A 20,319-nucleotide genomic window follows, 5' to 3' on the forward strand; every position below is an offset into this window, starting at 1 on the left:
TATATTATCTCAGTGTAGGAGGAGGAGTCCCCTCTGTATACCCAGGCCGGAACCAAGGGGGCCATCACCAAGGTTCCTAGGGAGACTGTTTCTGGGGGACACAATTGGGGGATGGACCGCAGAGACTTCTAGAAAGGTTGGGGGAGGAGCTACTATAAAAGGGGCTGAGGACGGCAGTAGGGGTCAGTCGATGTAGCAGGAGAGAAGAGAGGAAGCTAGAGGGCGCCAGAGAGCCAGAGCGAGAGCCAGAACCAGAGCAAGGAGAGCAGAGCAGTGACAGAAGAGACTGAAGGGAGACTCACCGCTAGCAGAAGAGAGATGGCACCGAGCCGTCCAACGGAGAGACACCGTCCGGCTCTGCCCCCTGGGTGTGGCCTGTCATCTGCCACCCGCTGCTGCCTCCGCCCGACTCCACCCCACGGGTGCGGCCCGACCGCTCCCGCTCGTGACAGCCGACGCCCGACTCCACCCAGTGGGTGCGGCCCGACTGCTCCCGCCCGCGGCAGCCGACGCCCAACTCCACCCCGCGGGTGCAACCCGACCGCTTCCGCCCGTGCCAGCCGATGCCCGTCTCCACCCCATGGATGCGACCCATCCTCTCCCGCCCGTGGCAGCCACCGCTCGACTCCAGCCCGCGGGTGCGGCCCGACCGCTTCCGCCCTCGGCAGCCGACGCCTGACTCCACCCCGTGGATGCAGCCCATCTGCTGCCGCCCGTGGTCGCCACCGATCCACTCCAGTCCACAGTTGCGGCCTGTCTGCTGCCGCCTGCGGCCCCCGCAGCTGTGGCCTACGCTGTCTGGACCCTGGGCAGAGGAACTCTTCAGGGGCCTGCTGTGCCCCCACTTCTCCGGGGCGTAGGAACGCCCGAAGTCTCCACCAAATCCTCATCGGCTGGGCCCAGCAGCTGATATGCCGAAGCATCATCGACCATCGCTCTGCCGGACATCAGAGAGGATAAGTGACACGTTGTAGTTAACATTTTTTGCAGGGTTAGTCGTGTTTGTGTTACCATTGTATTCTTGTGTTGATCCCTGCAAGGATAACTGCTGTTAACTTGTTTGGTTGCTCGAGATAGCCCCTATAGGCATATATATATATATATATATATATATATATATAAAAGTTACATCTTAAAGTTCCTCCCGTCTCTCGCCTCGTCACTGCATCCCGTGTACCTGCGATTACTACATCTATATATAAAAATCAGTGTGTGTGTGTGTGTGTGTATCACCAACCAATCACGATGCATCTTTCATTTCACCAGAGCTGTTCAAAAGAAGCTCAGCTGTGATTGGTTGCTATGACCAACAGTTTTAATTGCAACCAATCACTAAGCATCTCTCATTTCACCAGAGCTGGTTAAAAGTAGCTGAGCTGTGATTGGTTGCTATGCGCAAGTTTTCCCACTTGACAACACCTCAGCAGACACTGACATGGTGGGAGAAATCTAGCATCCCCAGGAACATAAGCTCCAGCCATCGTCTGTCCCCCAGAAAGGAGCAGTGAGTACATGACAGAAATGAATCCCCCCTCCTGTGTGGTATCATTAAGTGATACACATGAATGTAGGAAAGTGCACATATTAAATATTTTCTCACAGACACTTTTATGCATTATTGATGTGTTACTGTGCTCTGATGCTGTGAGTTTTTTTAAAATGCTTCTTTCCCCATAGTTCACCTGAATATACCCATATAACACGTAATGCTTTTCCCATAACAACCCATTAAATATGATACTATACTGCATACAGATGCTGTACACCCATGAGCAACTCAGACGGACAAATTACAAGTTGACGGTGCATGAAAATGTGTGTGAAGGTTTCTCAGCTGTACTAATGTATAAGTTTGTGCCTGTTCATTGGTGAAAAGAATGACTGTGATATTTATGGTGGCAGAAAAGTGAGAATATCAGCCTGATCAGTAGAAAACCTGGGATCTTAGTGAACCATGTTTCTGTGCAATTTCACTATTCTATTTTTACTGGCTCTGATGGGATGATGTGAGATATTAGGGGTAGTAGTCCGGTGGCTCTGGCTGACGGGATGATGTGGGATATTAGGGGTAGTAGTCCGGTAGCTCTGGCTGACGAGATGATGTGGGATATTATAGTGAATGTGGCTATGCGAAGTGGGCGGGGCTCTACACTCAGCTTTATATATATATATATATATATAATCATTATAATTTGTTATTACTAACCGTAGTTACGGTAGTTACTATGCCCGGGCAGCGCCGGGCTCTTCAGCTAGTTTTATATAAATGTCTCTTCAGGACACTTTCGATTCAGGATGAATCAATTTGGTCAGAATTTAATTTTCCAGCCAAACTGAATGAATAAACCAAATCAAATTTTCAAAAATGTCTTCATCTCTATTTCTAACACATGTAATTCAGTTAGGTGCAGAAATATTTGTACAGGGACTTAATCTCCATGATTTGGCCTCTAAATGCTGCAATTTTGTAATTGAAAGGAAACAACTGAGATTCAATTGAAATGTAGACTTGCAGGTTTAATTAAAGGGTTAAACAAAAATATGCTGTGAAATATTTAGGAATTGCAACCATTTATTACAAAGCCGCCTCATTTCAGGGATACAAAAGTAATTAAAGTAAAAGTAAAAATAGATCTTTGAACAAATTATTAAATAGAATGTATGTAAGTACTTGGATAAGAATATAGTAATTAACCAAAGCCAGCATGGGTTTGTAGCAAACAAGTCATGTCAGACAAATCTTATTTCCTTCTATGATGGAATCACTGACTGTGTGGATCAGGGAAATGCGGTAGATATACTATATATTGACTTTAACAAAGCACTTTATAAAGTTTCTCATACTATTCTTTTTGCAAAAATTACCAATAATAGGATTGACAAGATTAGTTGGATTCATAACTGGCTCAGTGATTGCACTCAAAGAGTGGTAATAAATGGTTGCATGTCCAATTAGAAGAGTGTTTCAACTGGAGTACCACAAGGCTCTGTCTTGGCACCAATGTTGTTCAACATTTTTATAAATGATCTACATAAAGGAACTGAAAGTAAACTAATCAAAGTTGCAGACGATGCAAAGCTAGGAGGGATAGCTATTACTAGAGAAGAAAAGCAGTCTAGATCATGTGAAATAATTATCCCCCTCTACTCATCCTTGGTCAGACCTCATCTGGAATACTGTGTCCAGTTCTGGGCACTACATTTTAAAAAAGACAAAAAAATGAATCAAGTGCAGAGAAGAGCTACCAGTATAGTGAGCGGACTGCAAAGTATGTCCTATGAGGAACAACTACAGAATCTGGGAATGCTTAGCCTGCAAAAAAGATAAGAGAAGACGTAATAGCTGTCTACAAATATCAGAAGGGAAGTCACAGTGTAGCAGGATCATCCTTATTCTCATTTGCACATGGGAAGCAATAGAATTAAACTGAAAGGGATAAGATACAGATCATATATTATAAAAAAAACTTTGACAGTGAGGGCGATTAATTAGTGGAACAGGCTACCATGAGAGATGGTGAGTTCTCCATCAATGGAAGTCTTCAAACAAAGGCTGGACAGACATCTGCTTGAGATAGTTTAGTGAATCCTGCATTGAGCAGGGGTTTGGACATGATGACCCTGGAGGTCCCTTCCAACTCTAGCATTCCATGATTCTATGATAATTAGATAAATTAACTTTACCATAAATAAAATGTTATTTTTATCTCTGTGTAGAGAATCCTTTGCAGGCAATGACTGCTTGAAGTCTGGAAGCCATGGATGTTAACAAACGCCGGGTTTCCTCCTTTTTGACTTAAGTTATGTCTTAAGCATGTGAAATTCTGATCAATGGGGTTGAGATCTGGTGATTGACTCAGCCATTGCAGAACATTCCACTTCTTTGCCTTAAAAACCTCTTGTGCTGCTTTCAAAGTATGTTTTGAGTCATTGTCCATCTGTACTGTGAAGTGCCATCCAATCAACCTTGCTGCATTTGGTTTAATCTGAGCAGAGTATAGCCCTGTACACTTCAGAATTCATACAGCTGCTTCTGTCTTCAGTCAAATCATCAATAAACACTAGTGACCCAGTGCCATCGGAAGCCATTCATGCCCACGCCATCACACTGCCTCCACCATGTTTTACAGAGGATGTGTTGTGCTTTTGGTCATGAGCTATTATCAAGCTTTCTCCATACTTTCTTCTGCCCATCATTCTGGTACAGGTTGATTTTAGTTTCATCTGTCCTGTGAATGCTTTTCAAGAACTGGGCTGACTTCTTTAGATTTTTTTGGGCAAAGTTTAATCTGGCCTTTCTATTTTTAAGGCTGATTAACTTCACGACATGCGCCATTCTAGTACTGCGTATGTTGTATCCCTCCCTTTAGTATGGGCTCCAGCACTGAGTCCACATCTTTCCTGGCACATGTCAGCTGTTTTGAACAGCTGACATGTGCCCCTAACAACCGCGGGTGGCATCACGATCCACCTGCAGCTGTTAACTTGTTAAATGCTGCTGTCAATCTCTGACAGCAGTATTTAATGTGATCGCGCCGGAAGCGCGTCACAAATCCCGCCCATCAATGGGCTGGCATGACAACCCGGGGTCTGCAGGAGACACCTCTGGTTGTAATTGCTGGATTGCTATAAGCGCCCCCCCAGTGATCGGCGCTCATAGCAAGTGAGCATTTCTGCTACACACAGGCGATCTGATCATCGCCTGTATGTAGCAGAGGCGATCAGACAACTGCAGCTTCTGGTCTCCCATGAAAACTATTGAAGCAGGCAGAAAGTAAAAAAAAAAAAGTTTTTAGAAATATAAAAAAAAAATAAAAATATGAAAGTTCAAATCACCCCCATTCGCCCCATTCAAAATAAAACAATTAAAAAAAATTAAAAATACACATATTTGGTACCGCTGCGTTCAGAATCGCCCCATCTATGAAGCTATAAAAAAATTAATCTGATTGGTAAACGCTTGGTGGAGAAAAAAAGTCAAAACGCCAGAATTATGCTTTTTGGGTTGCCACAACATTGCATTAAAATGCAATAACGGGTGAAAAAAAGATCGTATCCACACCAAAATGGTACCATTAAAAACGTTAGCTCGGCATGCAAAAAATATGCCACCATCCAGTCACAGATCACGAAAAATGGTGACACGACGGGTCTCGGAAAATGACACAATTTTTTTTTAACAAATTTTTTTCACAATTCAAGTAAAAAACAACCTAGACATGTTTGGTGTCTACGAACTCATAATGACCTGGAGAATCATAATGGCAGGTCAATTTTAGCATTTGGTGAACATGGTTAAAAAAAATCCAAAAAAGTTGTGGAATTGCACTTATTTTGCAATTTCACCGCACTTGGAATTTTTTTCTCTTTTTCAAGTACACGACATGGTAAAACCAATGGTGTCGTTCAAAAGTACAACTCGTCCCCCCAAAAAACAAGCCATCACATGGCCATATTGATGGAAAAATAAAAAAATTATGGTTTTTGGAAGAATGGGGAGCGAAAAATGAAAATGCAAAACGAAAAAGAGCTGCGGCGTGAAGGGGTTAATGGTTTGCACCTTGTGGTCAACCCTCTATATTTGTTTTCATTAAGTGCTCTCTTTGTGGTAGACTGAAACACCTACTTACTAGAAAAGTGATCTTCACTTAGGTGGATGTTGTGAAGAGGTTTTTCTTCACCATGGAAAAGATTCTGTGATCATCCACCACTATTGTCTTTGATGAACGTCCAGGCCTTTTTGAATTCCCAAGCTTTTTTTTTTACATAATGTGCCAAACTGTTGATTTGGTCACTCCTAACATTTCTGCTATAACTCTGATGGATTTCTTTTTTTTTCAGCTCAATTGTGGTCTGTTTCTCTTCCATTGAGAGCCCATCTAATTTATATGATCTCTTTCCCTAAAATACTCTTTCCTTTACAGACGCTCCCGGTTCTACTTTCTAAAGCTGATGATAGGCTACTGACACGAGCCTTCTGCCAATTTATTTGGGGCTCAGAAGGGGGCTCTAGAATTAGTGTTTTTAAGCTACAGCAAATCAAATCTTTGGGTGGACTTAATCTCCCAAATTTACGCCTCTACAGTATAGAGGCTGCTTTTCGCCATTCCCTTGATTGGATATACGCCTTTAATCACTTCACTAATACCCCAATAGATGAGGCCATGTGTAGACCCTTCAGCTTCCCAGCATTGCTTCACCTACGAAATGCTGAAATTCCAGTGGAGGTTAGAGATAATCCTCTATTATGGTCGGTAATCTTGGGATGGCGTCAAGCTAGACGAGTTAGCGGTCTTGACCCCCACATCTCGATGTTTCTTCCCATTCAAGGTAACCCCTCTTTTCTATAAGGCAAGTCACCTCCCATTTACAAGGTGCTTGGAAACAATGGGTGTAGACTGGTCCGAGATACGTTAACAAATAATCAATGCCTTCTTACCTTAGAGGACATGGCTTTCAAATACCCAATCCTTACAGAAGACAATTTTACTATCTCTCAAATTAGACATTACGTAAGCTCAATATTGCGAGACATAACGGATGATGCTAGAACACACCCTCTAAATTTAATATCCATTAAAGCCCAAATGGGAACTTATTCTATGAGTCTTTTATATAAATCATTAGAGCATTGGTCAGACTCTTCACCAGGCCCTGGAAAATGGGTTGCTCAATTAACGAACTGTCGGGTAAATGACCTTTTGAAAGCCACTCTGCGTATGAACTCTAGATTACCATATGATAGTTACATAACCATGTCTCTTATGATATTTCATAGAGCATACATCTCCCCGGAGGTCAAGTCTAAAATGTCCCCCTCAGGGGACTATCCCTGCCCTAAATGCTTACACTCTCCAGCTGATATTCTCCATTGCCTTTGGGACTGCCCAATAATAAGAGAGGTGTGGGATACTGGCATATCTATCTCTCACTCCCCAGAGTGGGCCATATTTAATATTCTCGCACAGGACCAGTTGGTGGGGCTTTCTGTCCAGCAGCGCCGCATCTTGTTCATATGGGCGGCAGCCACACGTAAAAGCATTCTCCGTTTGTTGGCACAGGATGCAACACCTTCTTTAAGCTTAATTACTACAAAAGTAACATATCTCTTCAAAATGGATTGGATAGAGACCTTACTTAATAAAGAAAAAGACACTGACCGCTTTTTTTTCACATGGTCCTCTTTTATCAATACTCAGACATCTTCCACAAGCCAGGCGATACATAGTTGTTTCCAGCTCACCAACTGGTATATGAGAGAGCAGCTTGCCGGTAATATCCCTGTTAGACTGGAATGAAATTGTGTTACGAAGTTATGGAGTTTGCCCGGGGGAGTGGAGGGGGAGGGGCGGGGGGGTTATAGTTGAAAAAATGCCGTCTAATGTTAATAATATTGCATAAATGTTCTTCTGTTATGTTATTGGACATTATATGTATATTTTGTAATACACTCAATAAAGACGGTTTAAAAAAAAAAAATGTTTGAAAACAGATGGTCGGTCATTATGACATCACTGATGGTCGGCCATTATGACATCACAGATGGTCGGCCATTATGATATCACAGATGGTCGACCATTATGACATCACCGCTCGCAGTTACTTATACTGTGTACACAGGGTTCCGACTGCCATTTTGGCTCCCTAGTGACTGAGTGCATTTGCAATTTTTCGCTATGGCTGAATTTCTTCTAGACAAGCTTCAGGTAGAAGGATTATTGGAGATTATTTACACCCATTGCTCTGACATTAAGCTTCTACCACCCGATGGCGTCCTCGGCTTCACTCACCGGCTGGTGGTGGAGCTAGTGCAGGACTGCCTGACCAAATACCACCAAGACCGTCTTACCTCAGAGTATCTGACGGATTTAACCCGGAACATCAGGACATTACTACAGCAGGCTGAAGAAAAATCTCAAGATGGAGATTTGGCTTTTGTTAAAGAACTGGCCGAAAAAGTCCTGTATGTGCTAGGAGGTCCGGCCCGTTCCCCGAAATGCCTGGAGACACCACAAGGCGAGTACAAAGATGGGGAAAATGTCCCCCTGGAATCCCCAGACCCTAACCCGAGTCAGGCGGGGCCGAGCAGCGATCTGACCACAGAAACCCCTGAGCTGCCGGATACTGAGAGTGTGATCTGTGAGATGCCAGAGATCCACGAGCCTGCCACTAACTTGATGGAATCATTAATCCCGGCGAGAAAGCCGCATATGAGCGACTTCGAGACATCCAAACTGATCAGCGGCGGATGTTTTGGGGCTGTCTACTTAGTGCAGCACAAATACTCACAGCAGATCTTCGCTATGAAGAAAATGGCGAAGAAGAACCTGGAAACTGAAAAACACGTGGAAGCGGCCTTTCTGGAGAGGGACATCATGACCTTCGCTGATTGTCCCTTTGTGGTCTCCATGCTCTGCTCCTTCCCTACTAGATCTCACCTGTGTATGGTCATGGAGTATGTTGGAGGTGGAGACTGTGGGTCCCTTCTAAGCACCAGGGGCCGTTTATCTATCCCCTTGGCCCGTCTGTACTTTGCAGAAACAGTTCTTGCTGTGGAATACCTGCACAGCTATGGTGTGGTGCATCGAGATCTAAAACCGTACAACCTACTGATTACAACTGCTGGGCACATTAAAGTCGCCGATTTTGGGCTTTCAAAAATTGGTGTCATGATACCAAAAACCAACAACTACAAGCAATCAGTGAAGGACATCTCCAGAGAGTTCAAGGACCTTGAGAATTGTGGTACCCTGAATTACATGGCCCCAGAGGTCATCCTAATGAAAGACTACGGAAGACCTGTTGACTGGTGGTCAATGGGGATCATCCTCTATGAATTTCTGGTGGGATCTTTACCATTTGATACGGATTTCATACCTGAGCTTAAAAGAATGATTGTCATGGGAAAAATACCTTGGAATTACAAACGCTGTCCACCCCGTGAGGCTAAGAACCTCATCACTGACCTGCTCAAAAAAAATCCTGAGCAAAGACTTGGGACAGGTGGAGCATTTGAGATTAAGGATCATCCGTTCATGAAAAAAATAGATTTTGACAATCTTCTAAATCAGAAGCCGATGTATATTCCTCATCTTGTGTCAGATGTGGACACCAGCCTCTTTATCAATCACGCTCATAGAGACATGCTTATGGTCTCAGAGAATGAAGAGGACACAAGTGAGGACAAGGACCTTGACTTCCAAAATTTTACGTCATCCTCTGAAAGGCTTTCTAAACTATGCACCATTGCTACCATCACGATGAACAATGAGAATTCAAAGTCCCATCCAGAGTGTACCCAAGCATCAGACATCGAGAAAAGAAAATCTGCAATAAATCCAAATGCAGAGCAAGAAAGCCCAGAGAATGTAAAAAAGGAGAAAAAGAGAAGAGGTTCCACCTTCCGCCGGATCTTATCATCCTGCCGGCGTGGATTATCCAGGGCTGCCCGCGTGTTTACATGTTGTTGCCGCTCCCCTACAGACATCTAAAAGACGGTAAACCTCCACATCCAGCGCCCTGAGGTCCAGCAGATCCACCATCACTGCTGGAGAAGTATAGAAGTGCAATTCCACAACAGTTTTTTTTATTTTTTTACCATGTTCACCAAATGCTAAATCTGACCTGCCATTATGATTCGCCAGGTCATTATGAGATGACAGATACCAAACTTGTATAGATTGTTTTTTATTTACGTGGTGAAAAAAAATCCAAAGTTTAATAAAAAAAAAAATTGCACCATTTTCTGAGATCCGTATCGTCTCCATTTTTTGGGATCTGGGGCTGGGTCAGGGCTTATATTTTGCGCGCCGAGCTGACGTTTTTAGTGATAGCATTTTAGGGTAGATACGATTTTTTAATCACCCGTTGCTAAGAACAAAAAAACGTAATTTTGCGGTTTGGATTTTTTACTCGTTATGTAGTTTACCAATCAGGTTGCCTTTGTATTTGGATAAATTGGGAGTTTCTTAATGCAGCAATATGAAATATATGATCGTTTTTTTGTATTGTTTTATTTTGACTAGGGAAATATAAACTTTAAACTTTTTTTATATTTTTTAAAACATTTTTTTTCCACTTTTGACTTGCTTCAATACAGTAGTCTCCATAGAAGACTTGAAGCTGCAATCATCTGATCGCTTGTGCTACGTATAGCCTTGCTATGTGTAGCAGAAATCATCATCTCCAGGGGCGTCCGTGGGTGTGGTTTGTGACACGCTTCCGGCACGCATGTGTTAAATGCCGCTGTCAGAGATTGACAGTGGCATTTAACATGTTAGCAGCCGCAGGTGGATCGCAATTTCAGCTGTTAGGGGCACATGACAGTTGATCAAACCAGCTATCAAGTTCAGAAAAAAAAAGGAATATAGGAGGTCAAAATGCAAAACATAAGGACAACAGAGCCCAACAGATTGGTGGAAGGGAGTGCTAAAAATTATTGGGTAAAGAGGTGCAAAATACTTGCCCCTGGAAATTGCAGCCCACAATTCACCAGTAATTCTTGGCATGTTCATTACAGAAAAATTAGTAATTAAAAAGTGCCACTAAAATCACTGGGCTGTGTAATACATGAAGGTGCTGAGCCCTCCAGAATGAAAGGTTTTTTTCTTAATTTTCTCTCTGCCATTATATTTCAATGTCCCGGTCAAGACAGACTCAATTATTCCAATTTATACAGTAAAGCCGAAAGCCGACACGTGAGCTACAGAAAATAGAAAGTCTCATCCTGTTACATCTGCTTTAACCCCTTTCTGACATCCGACGTACTATCCCGTCCATGGGACCTGGGCCCCTATGCCCATGGACGGGATAGTACGTCTACGTGGTGAGCGCCGCTGATCGCGGCCGGGTGTCTGCTGATTATCACAGCTGACATCCGGCACAATGTGTCAGGGGCGGTCACGGACCGCCCCCGACACGTTAACCCCTTGCACACCGCGATCAAACACGATCGCGGTGTACCGGGGGTTAAAGGGAAGCATCGGCAGGGAGGGGGCTCCCTCCGTGCTTCCCTGAGCCCCCCACGGCAGCGCAATGTGCAGCACTGCTGCGGGGGGCTCCTTTCCTGCAGGCCCCCGAATCCAAGATGGCGACGGGGGCCTTCGGGGGCCTGCAGGAAGCTGGCTTCCTCAGTGCCTGCAAAGCGCAGGCATGAGGAAGTCTGCTTCAATGCCTGTGACAGATCGCTGATCTGTCACAGTGATCTGTGATGTGACAGATCTGCGATCTGTCACAGGACAGTGATGTCCCACCTGGGACTATTTAATAAAGTTTAAAAAAAATAAAAAAGTGTTAATATAAATTAAAAAAAAATCGCCAAATAAATTAGAAAAAAAAAAAAAATATTCCCCAAATAAATCCTTTTATTGGAAATAAAAAAAACCAAAACAATAAAAGTACACATATTAGGTATCGCCGCGTCCGTAACGACCTGCACTATAAAACTATCCCATTAGTTAACCCCTTTAGCGAACCCCTTAAAAAATAAAAATTAAAAACTAAGCAAAAAATAATGATTTATTATCATACCGCCAAACAAAAAGTGTAATAACGCGCGATCAAAAAGACGCATATAAATATCCATGGTACTGCTGAAAACGTCATCTTGTCCCGGAAAAAACGAGCTGCCACACAGCATCATCAGCGAAAAAATAAAAAAGTTATAGCTCGCAGAATAAAGCAATGCAAAAATAAATATTTTTTATATAAAATAGTTTTCATTGCATAAAACCGACAAAACATAAAAAAACGACCTAAATGAGGTATCACTGTAACCGTACTGACCCGAAGAATAAAGGTGCTTTATCAATTTTACCGCACGCGGAACGGTGTAAACGCACCCCCCCTAAAGAAATTCATGAAACGCTGGCTTTTGTTCATTCTGCGTCCCAAAAATCGGAATAAAAAGCGATCAAAAAATGTCACGTGCCCGAAAATGGTACCAATAAAAACGTCAACTCGTCCCGCAAAAAATAAGACCTCACATGACTCGGTGGGTCAAAATACGGAAAAATTATAGCTCTCAATATGTGGTGATGCAAAAAATATTTTTACAAAAAAAAGCGTCTTTTAGCGTGCGACAGCTGCCAAATATAAAAACCGCCATAAATAGTAAATCAAACCCCCCGTTATCACCCCCTTAGGGAAAAATAATAAAATAAAAAAAATGTATTAATTTCCATTTTTCCATTAGGGTTAGGGCTAGGGTAGGGTTAGGGCTAGGGTTAGGGCTGAGATTAGGGTTAGGGGTGTGTTGGGGTTAGGGTTGGAGTTAGAATTGGGGGTTTCCACTGTTTGGGCACATCAGGGGCTCTCCAAATGCAACATGGCATCTGATCTCAATTCCAGCCAATTCTGAGTTGAAAAAGTCAAATGGTGCTCCTTCCCTTCCAAGCTCTGCCATGCGCCCAAACAGTGTTTTACCCCCCACATGTAGGGTATCAGCCTACTCAGGTCATACTGAAAAACAATTTTTGGGGTCCAATTTCTCCTGTTACCCTTAGGAAAATAAAAAAATTGGGGGCAAAAATATCATTTTTGTGGAAAAAAATGATTTTTTTATTTTCACGTCCGAGCGTTATAAACTTCTGTGAAGCATTTGGGGGTTCAAAGTGCTCACCACACATCTAGATAAGTTCCGTGGGGGGTCTAGTGTCCAAAATGGGTCACTTGTGGGGAGTTTCAATAGTTTAGGTACATCAGGGGCTCTCCAAACGCACATGACACCCGCAGACCATTCCATCAAAGTCTGCATTCCAAAACGTCACTGCTTCCCTTCCAAGCCCCGACGTGTGTCCACACAGTAGTTTTCTCCCACATATGGGGTGTCAGCGTACTCATGACAAATTGGACAACAACTTTTGGGGTCCAATTTCTCCTGTTACCCTTGGGAAAATGAAAAAATTGGGGACTAATTGATCATGTTTGTGGAAAAAATACGATTTTTTTATTTTCATGCCCGGGCATTATAAACTTCTGTGAAGCCCTTGGGGGTTCAAAGTGCTCACCACACATCTAAATAAGTTCCTTAGGGGGTCTCGTTTCCAAAATGGGGTCATTTGTGGGGGGTTTCCACTGTTTAGGTACATTAGGGGCTCTCCAAAGGCAACATGACACCCGCAGACCATTGCATCAAAGTCTGCATTCCAAAACGTCACTACTTCCCTTACGAGCCCTGACGTGTGTCCATACAGTAGTTTTCTCCCACATATGGGGTGTCAGCGTATTCAGGACAAATTGGACAACAACTTTTGGGGTTCAATTTCTCCTGTTACCCTTGGGAAAATAAAAAAATTGGGGACTAATTGATCATGTTTGTGGAAAAAATACGAATTTTTTATTTTCACGCCCGGACGTTATAAACTTCTGTGAAGCACTGGGGGGTTCAAACTGCTCACCACACATCTAGATAAGTTCCTTAGGGGGTCTAGTTTCCAAAATGGTGTCATTTGTGGGGGGTTTCCACTGTTTTGGTACATCAGGGGTTTTCCAATCGCGACATGGTGTCCGATCTCAATTCCAGCCAAAAACGTCAAATGGCGCTGCTTCCCTTCCGAGCTCTGCCATGCGCCCAAATAGTGGTTTACCCCCACATGTGGGGTATCAGCATACTCAGGACAAATTGCACAATAACTTTTAGGGTCCTGTTACCCTTGGAAAAATAAGAATTGAGGGTGAAAAGATCATTTTTGTGGAAAAAATATGATTTTGTAATTGTACCGCTGTACGTTATAAACTTCTGTAAAGCCCTTGTGGGTTCAAAGTTCTCACCACATATCTAGATAAGTTCCTTGGGGGGTCTAGTTTCCAAAATGGGGTCACTTGTAGGGGGTTTCCACTGTTTAGGTAAATCAGGGACTCTCCAAACGTGACATGGTGTCCGATCTGAATTCCAGCCAATTTTGCATTGAAAAAGTCAAACGGCGCTCCTTCCATTCTGAGCTCTGCCATGCGCCGAAACAGTCGTTCCCCCCCACATATCAGGTATCAGCGTACTCAGGACAAATTGCACAATAACTTTTGCAGTCCAATTTCTCCTGTTACCCTTGGTAAAATAAAAAAAATTGAACCTGAAGTATTTTTTTTGTGAAAAAAAGTTAGATGTTCATTTTTTTTTTAAATATTCAAAAAAATTCCTGTGACGCACCTAAAGGGTTAATAAATTTCTTGAATGTGGTTTTGAACACCTTAAGGGGTGCAGTTTTTAGAATGGTGTCACTTTTGGGTATTTTCTATCATATCGACCCCTCAAAGTGGCTTCAAATGTGATGTGGTCCTAAAAATAAAATGATGTTGTAAAAATGAGAAATTGCTGGTCAAATTTTAACCCTTATAACTTCCTAACAAAAAAAAATTTTGGTTCCAAAATTGTGCTGATGTAAAGTAAACATGTGGGAAATGTTAGTTATCAAGTTTTTTGTGTGCCGTATCTCTGTGATTTAAGGGCATAAAAATTCAAAGTTGGAGACACCTGTGGAGATATCTAAAAATGGCAGTTTGGAGAAGGCACCCTTCAAATATCAGGGACCTGGAGCAGTTTGCCAAGGAAGAATGGTCTAAAATTCCAGCAGAGCATTGTAATAAACTCATTGATGGTTACTGGAAGCGGTTGGTCGCAGTTATCTTGGCTAAAGGTTGTGCAACCAAGTATTAGGCTGAGGGTGCCAATACTTTTGTCTGGCCCTTTTTTGGAGTTTTGTGTGAAATGATCAATGTTTTGCTTTTTGCTTCATTCTCTTTTGTGTTTTTTTAATTTAAGACAAATTAAATGAAGATAATAATACCAAAGAATTTGTGTTTGCAATCATTTTCAGGAAGAAACTGAGTATTATCTGACAGAATTGCAGGGGTGTCAATACTTTTGGCCACAACTGTATATGCAAAAGCTTAATAATAATAGGTATTTTTTTCAGCTACCTATGACCTACATGTCCATACAGATGGCTTATAAGAGGTTATCCTACTGACAGATTCCCTTTAAAAACAATACATTTGTGTCATCATTTAAAAAAAAAAACAAAACACTGATTTAGAGAAAATATTTTCTAATAATTACTTAAGAGAAAAGAATTCTCAACATAAACTTTGCCAACTTAAAATCCTTTTTCTATATGTTAAGCTCTGTGTCCCAAGGCTGAATATTTCAGCTGAGTAAAGGAAAAAGACTGGGCCTTCATTGTAGCTCAATATGTCTGGAAGGGGGAACTATGTGGTCAGCTTCTACAGTAATACCAAAATATTTAAAAAATGCTACAAATATTATAATTTGCTTCCTTCATGGAGAAATTACATTAGCGAGTTGAAACGCTTCACATAATGAAATAGAAGAGATGAGAATTGCCGTGGATGGAACACAGGGAATGGAACAAGTGGACGGAACACAGAGAATGGAACACGTGGACAGAACACAGAGAATGGAACACGTGGCTAGAACAGAGAGAATGAAACGAGTGGATGAAACAAAAAGAATGGAACATGTGGATGGAACACAGAGAATGGAACACGTGGACGGAACACAGAGAATGGAACACGTGGACATAACACCGAGAATGGACCACGTGGACGGAACAAAGAGAATGGAAAACGTAGACGGAGTACCAGAGAATGGAACACGTGGATGGAACACAGAGAATGGAACACGTGGACGGAACAAAGAGAATGGAACATGTGGACGGAAAACAGAGAATGGAACATGTGGACGGAACAAAAATAATGGAACACGTGAACGGAACAAAGAAAATGGAACACGTGGACGGAACAAAGAGAATGGAACATGTGGACGGAACACAGAGAATGGAACATGTGGACAGAACATAGAGAATGGAACACGTGGACGGAACAAAAAGAATGGAACACGTGGACGGAACAAAGAGAATGGAACACGTGGACGGAACAAAGAGAATGGAACACGTGGACGGAACACAGAGAATGGAACACGTGGACGGAACAAAGAGAATGGAACACGTGGACGGAACAAAGAGAATGGAACACGTGGACGGAACAAAGAGATTGGAACACGTGGACGGAACAAAGAGAATGGAACACGTGGACGGAACACAGAAAATGGAACACGTGGACGGAACACAGAGAATGGAACACGTGGACGGAACACAGAGAATGGAACACGTGGACAGGACACAGAGAATGGAACATGTGGATGGAACACAGAGAACCGCCTGGAAGTTTTACTGATTTTCTGGTTTACTCTTGAGAATCAATGGGAGATATTCATTAAAAGTAAATTCACCATATTTACAAGCAGAGTTTATTATCCCCTAATTGGGTAGTAAAATGCATGGGAAATTCATTGTGCATGATGACGGAGACTTCTCTGAAGTTGTGCATTAATCCTCCGCTTTAATGACAACAACAAAAAAAGCTTTTCTTCCAGTATGTACCGTATATCAAATAATTTACTCATCAATTAGAAACTGCAGGTTTTATTGTTTTTTTTCCTATGGTAGCTACATAATAAAGTCAAGCAAAAGAAACATAGGGGCAGCCATTGTGATCTATTTTTTTCCCCTCAAATAAAATAATAGTAAGTGCCCCATAAAATGGTGCATAGGAGAAGCTCAGTTGATTGCTCCATTTCTGTTAAGTTGGCTACAAATATAAACAGCCTTTGAGTAAAATCACAAATCTTAAGTCACAAAGATGTTTTTTTTTAATCTGTTTGTACATCCTGAGCCTACTGGTTCATGCACACAACGTCAGACATAAAATAGACTAACACACATGTATTGCAATGGATCAGGGTAAATTTATATTCCACTCATGGGTAAAATTATGAATTTCATTGTGCAGTGTATTATCAGATTTATTTATCCTGAGCTTAAAGAATTGAGCTTTTACCTCTGGACAAGAAGTGAGGGGTCAGCCGAGCCGAGCTGACCGTGCTAAAAGAGGAGGAAAGCTGATAGAAGGGTTTGCAATATGACACAGCTACACATTGATCTTATCCGAAAGGTGTGTCTTCTGTGAGCTATACCCAGCACTGTCTAATCATGCAGGAGGTTAGACCAGGAGATCAGCTCTGTATCCTTACATCTCACACACTGAGAAACCTAGGCTATGGTGAGGCGCAGTCTTTTTCTGCTGTGCTGCTCCCTGGTAATGATTGGGCAACTCATACAGGAAGAAGAAGTACACGCCCCCAGTGAAAAGTAATTGATAACACCCACTTGGACTTACCGTTTTCTTTTTGATTTAATATGTGCCAATACTTTGCTAATATCGCCGTAACTGAGAGGCAAAATTGCATAATGTGTCTAGTTAAAGAAGTTGTCTTCTACATGGGCAACTTCTCCTCATACCCCATGCTTGGCCCCGAAAAAATACAAAAGCTTATACTCACCTCCCATGCCAACACCGTTCTCTAGGGTTCCTGTGCTGTTTTGACACGTGACTCCAGTGCCCAATCAGCGCTGACGTCACTGTCTCTGCCTCCTGTTGAATTGAACATGAAGAGCAAGTGATAAAGTAGCTAGAGCGCCAACTTCCTCTTCATGTTTGATTTGTCCTAAGGCGGGCACAGCGATGCCGGATCAGATTGGGTGCTGGAGGCACGTGTCACAACAACCACAGAAGAACTCCAGGACCGCAAGTGCTGACACCACGGGAACAGCGCCACCGAGGGAGGCGAGTAAAGTTTTTTTTATTTACTAGGGGCCAAACATCAAGAAGGGTTTGTCCAAGCAGTGGACAACCCTCTAACCATGACAAATTTTGGGTGCTGGAGGCACGTGTCACAACAACCGCAGAAGAACTCCAGGACCGTGAGTGCTGACACAGTGGGAACGGCGCCACTGAGGAAGGCGAGTAAAGTTTTTTTATTGAATCGGGGGCAAGCATCAAGAAGGGGTTGTCCATGTTGTGGACAGCCCTCTAACCATGATAAATTTGGTTAAAAGGTCCACTTTAATCCAATAAAAATGTTTGAAAGTATCCAGTCAACCCCTTTTTCCATCTTCAGGGGGACGAGGCAGGGCTGTCCTCTGTCACGTTTGTTGTTTAATATTGCCCTTGATCCTTTACTAAGATATCTGGAGATGATCCCTTCCTTTGGGGGCATAGGGGTCGGTCACCATAAACTTAAAACGTTGGCATTTGCTGATGATATCTTACTCATGATATCCAATCCTAAGGAATCCATTTCCTCTATAATGGACGCCTTTAATGAATTTGGAGCAGTTTCGGGATTTCGTATAAACTTTAATAAATCTCATGCTTTAGCTATCTTTAAAATCGCTCAGAAACGGTGGCCATTCCCTTTTCCTTTTCAGTGGAGGAGAAATTCTTTACCTTATCTTGGCGTTGACCTACCATCAAATCCTCATGATATCTATAAATTAAATGTTCAGCCTCTTATTTCTGTAGTTATACAATAAATTCAATCCTGGAAATCCCTTAAATTATCCTTTGCAGGTAAAGCCCATTTAATTAAAATGATCTCTTTCCCTAAAATACTCTTTCCTTTACAGACGCTCCCGGTTCTACTTTCTAAAGCTGATGATAGGCTACTGACACGAGCCTTCTGCCAATTTATTTGGGGCTCAGAAGGGGGCTCTAGAATTAGTGTTTTTAAGCTACAGCAAACCAAATCTTTGGGTGGACTTAATCTCCCAAATTTACGCCTCTACAGTATAGCGGCTGCTTTTCGCCATTCCCTTGATTGGATATACGCCTTTAATCGCTTCACTAATACCCCAATAGATGAGGCCATGTGTAGACCCTTCAGCCTCCCATCACTGCTTCACCTACGAAATGCTGAAATTCCAGTGGAGGTTAGAGATAATCCTCTATTATGGTCGGTAATCTTGGGATGGCGTCAAGCTAGACGAGTTAGCGGTCTTGACCCCCACATCTCGATGTTTCTTCCCTTTCAAGGTAACCCCTCTTTTCTACAAGGCAAGTCAGCTCTCATTTACAAGGTGCTTGGAAACAATGCGTGTAGACTGGTCCGAGATACGTTAACAAATAATCAATGCCTTCTTACCTTAGAGGACATGGTTTTCAAATACCCAATCCTTACAGTAGACAATTTTACTATCTCTCAAATTAGACATTACGTAAGCTCAATATTGGGAGACATACCGGATGATGCTAGAACACACCCTCTAAATTTAATATCCATTAAAGCCCAAATGGGAACTTATTCTATGAGTCTTATATATAAATCATTAAGTCTTCTATACATTGGTCAGACTCTTCACCAGGCCCTGGAAAATGGGTTGCTCAATTAACGAACTGTCGGGTAAATGACCTTTTGAAAGCCACTATGCGTATTAACTCTAAATTACCATATGACAGTTACATAACCATGTCTCTTATGATATTTCATAGAGCATACTTCTCCCCGGAAGTCAAGTCTAAAATGTCCCCCTCAGGGGACTATCCCTGCCCTAAATGCTTACACTCTTCAGCTGATATTTTCCATTGCCTTTGGGACTGCCCAAAAATAAGGGAGGTGTGGGATACTCTTCTGCAACATCTCATCTACACTTTTGACATATCTATCTCTCTCTCCCCGGAGTGGGCCATATTTAATATTCTCGCACAGGACCAGTTGGTGAGGCTTTCTGTCCAGCAGCGCCCCATCTTGTTCATATGGGCGGCAGCCACACGTAAAAGCATTCTCCTTTTGTGAGCACAGGATGCAACACCTTCTTTAAGCTTAATTGCTACAAAAGTAACATATCTCTTCAAAATGGATTGGATAGAGGCCTTACTTAATAAAGAGGGACGCTTTTTTTTTCACATGGTCCTCTTTTATCAATACTCAGACATCTTCCACAAGCCAGGCGATACATAGTTGTTTCCAGCTCACCAACTGGTATATGAGAGAGCAGCTTGCCGGTAATATCCCTGTTAGACTGGAATGAAATTGTGTTACGAAATTATGGAGTTTGCCCGGGGGAGGGGTGGGGGAGGGGCGGGGGTTTTTATAGTTGAAAAAATGCCGTCTAATGTTAATAATATTGCATAAATGTTCTTCTGTTATGTTATTGGACATTATATGTATATTTTGTATTACACTCAATAAAGACGGTTTAAAAAAAAAAAATGTTTGAAAACATATGGTCGGCCATTATGACATCACAGATGGTCGGCCATTATGATATCACAGATGGTCGACCATTATGACATCACCGCTCGCAGTTACTTATGCTGTGTACACAGGGTTCCGGCTGCCATTTTGGCTCCCTAGTGACTGAGTGCATTTGCAATTTTTCGCTATGGCTGAATTTCTTCTAGACAAGCTTCAGGTAGAAGGATTATTGGAGATTATTTACACCCATTGCTCTGACATTACGCTTC

At 42.4% G+C, this 20,319-nt stretch overlaps 1 protein-coding gene and 1 pseudogene across 1 annotated transcript in view; both read left to right on the forward strand.

Moving 5' to 3' along the window:
* The window catches only part of LOC141097307 (cell cycle control protein 50C-like), a 132,495-nt gene that overhangs the window by 37,261 nt on the left and 74,915 nt on the right, over positions 1–20,319 (forward strand). The gene's annotated exons all lie outside the window — the stretch shown is intronic.
* Positions 8,145–9,501, forward strand: LOC141097262 (microtubule-associated serine/threonine-protein kinase 3 pseudogene; annotated as a pseudogene).

This window comes from Dendrobates tinctorius, unplaced genomic scaffold (genome assembly GCF_039654945.1).
Source record: "Dendrobates tinctorius isolate UK_male_01 unplaced genomic scaffold, ASM3965494v1 ptg000084l, whole genome shotgun sequence".
Classification (NCBI taxonomy): Eukaryota; Metazoa; Chordata; class Amphibia; order Anura; family Dendrobatidae; genus Dendrobates; species Dendrobates tinctorius.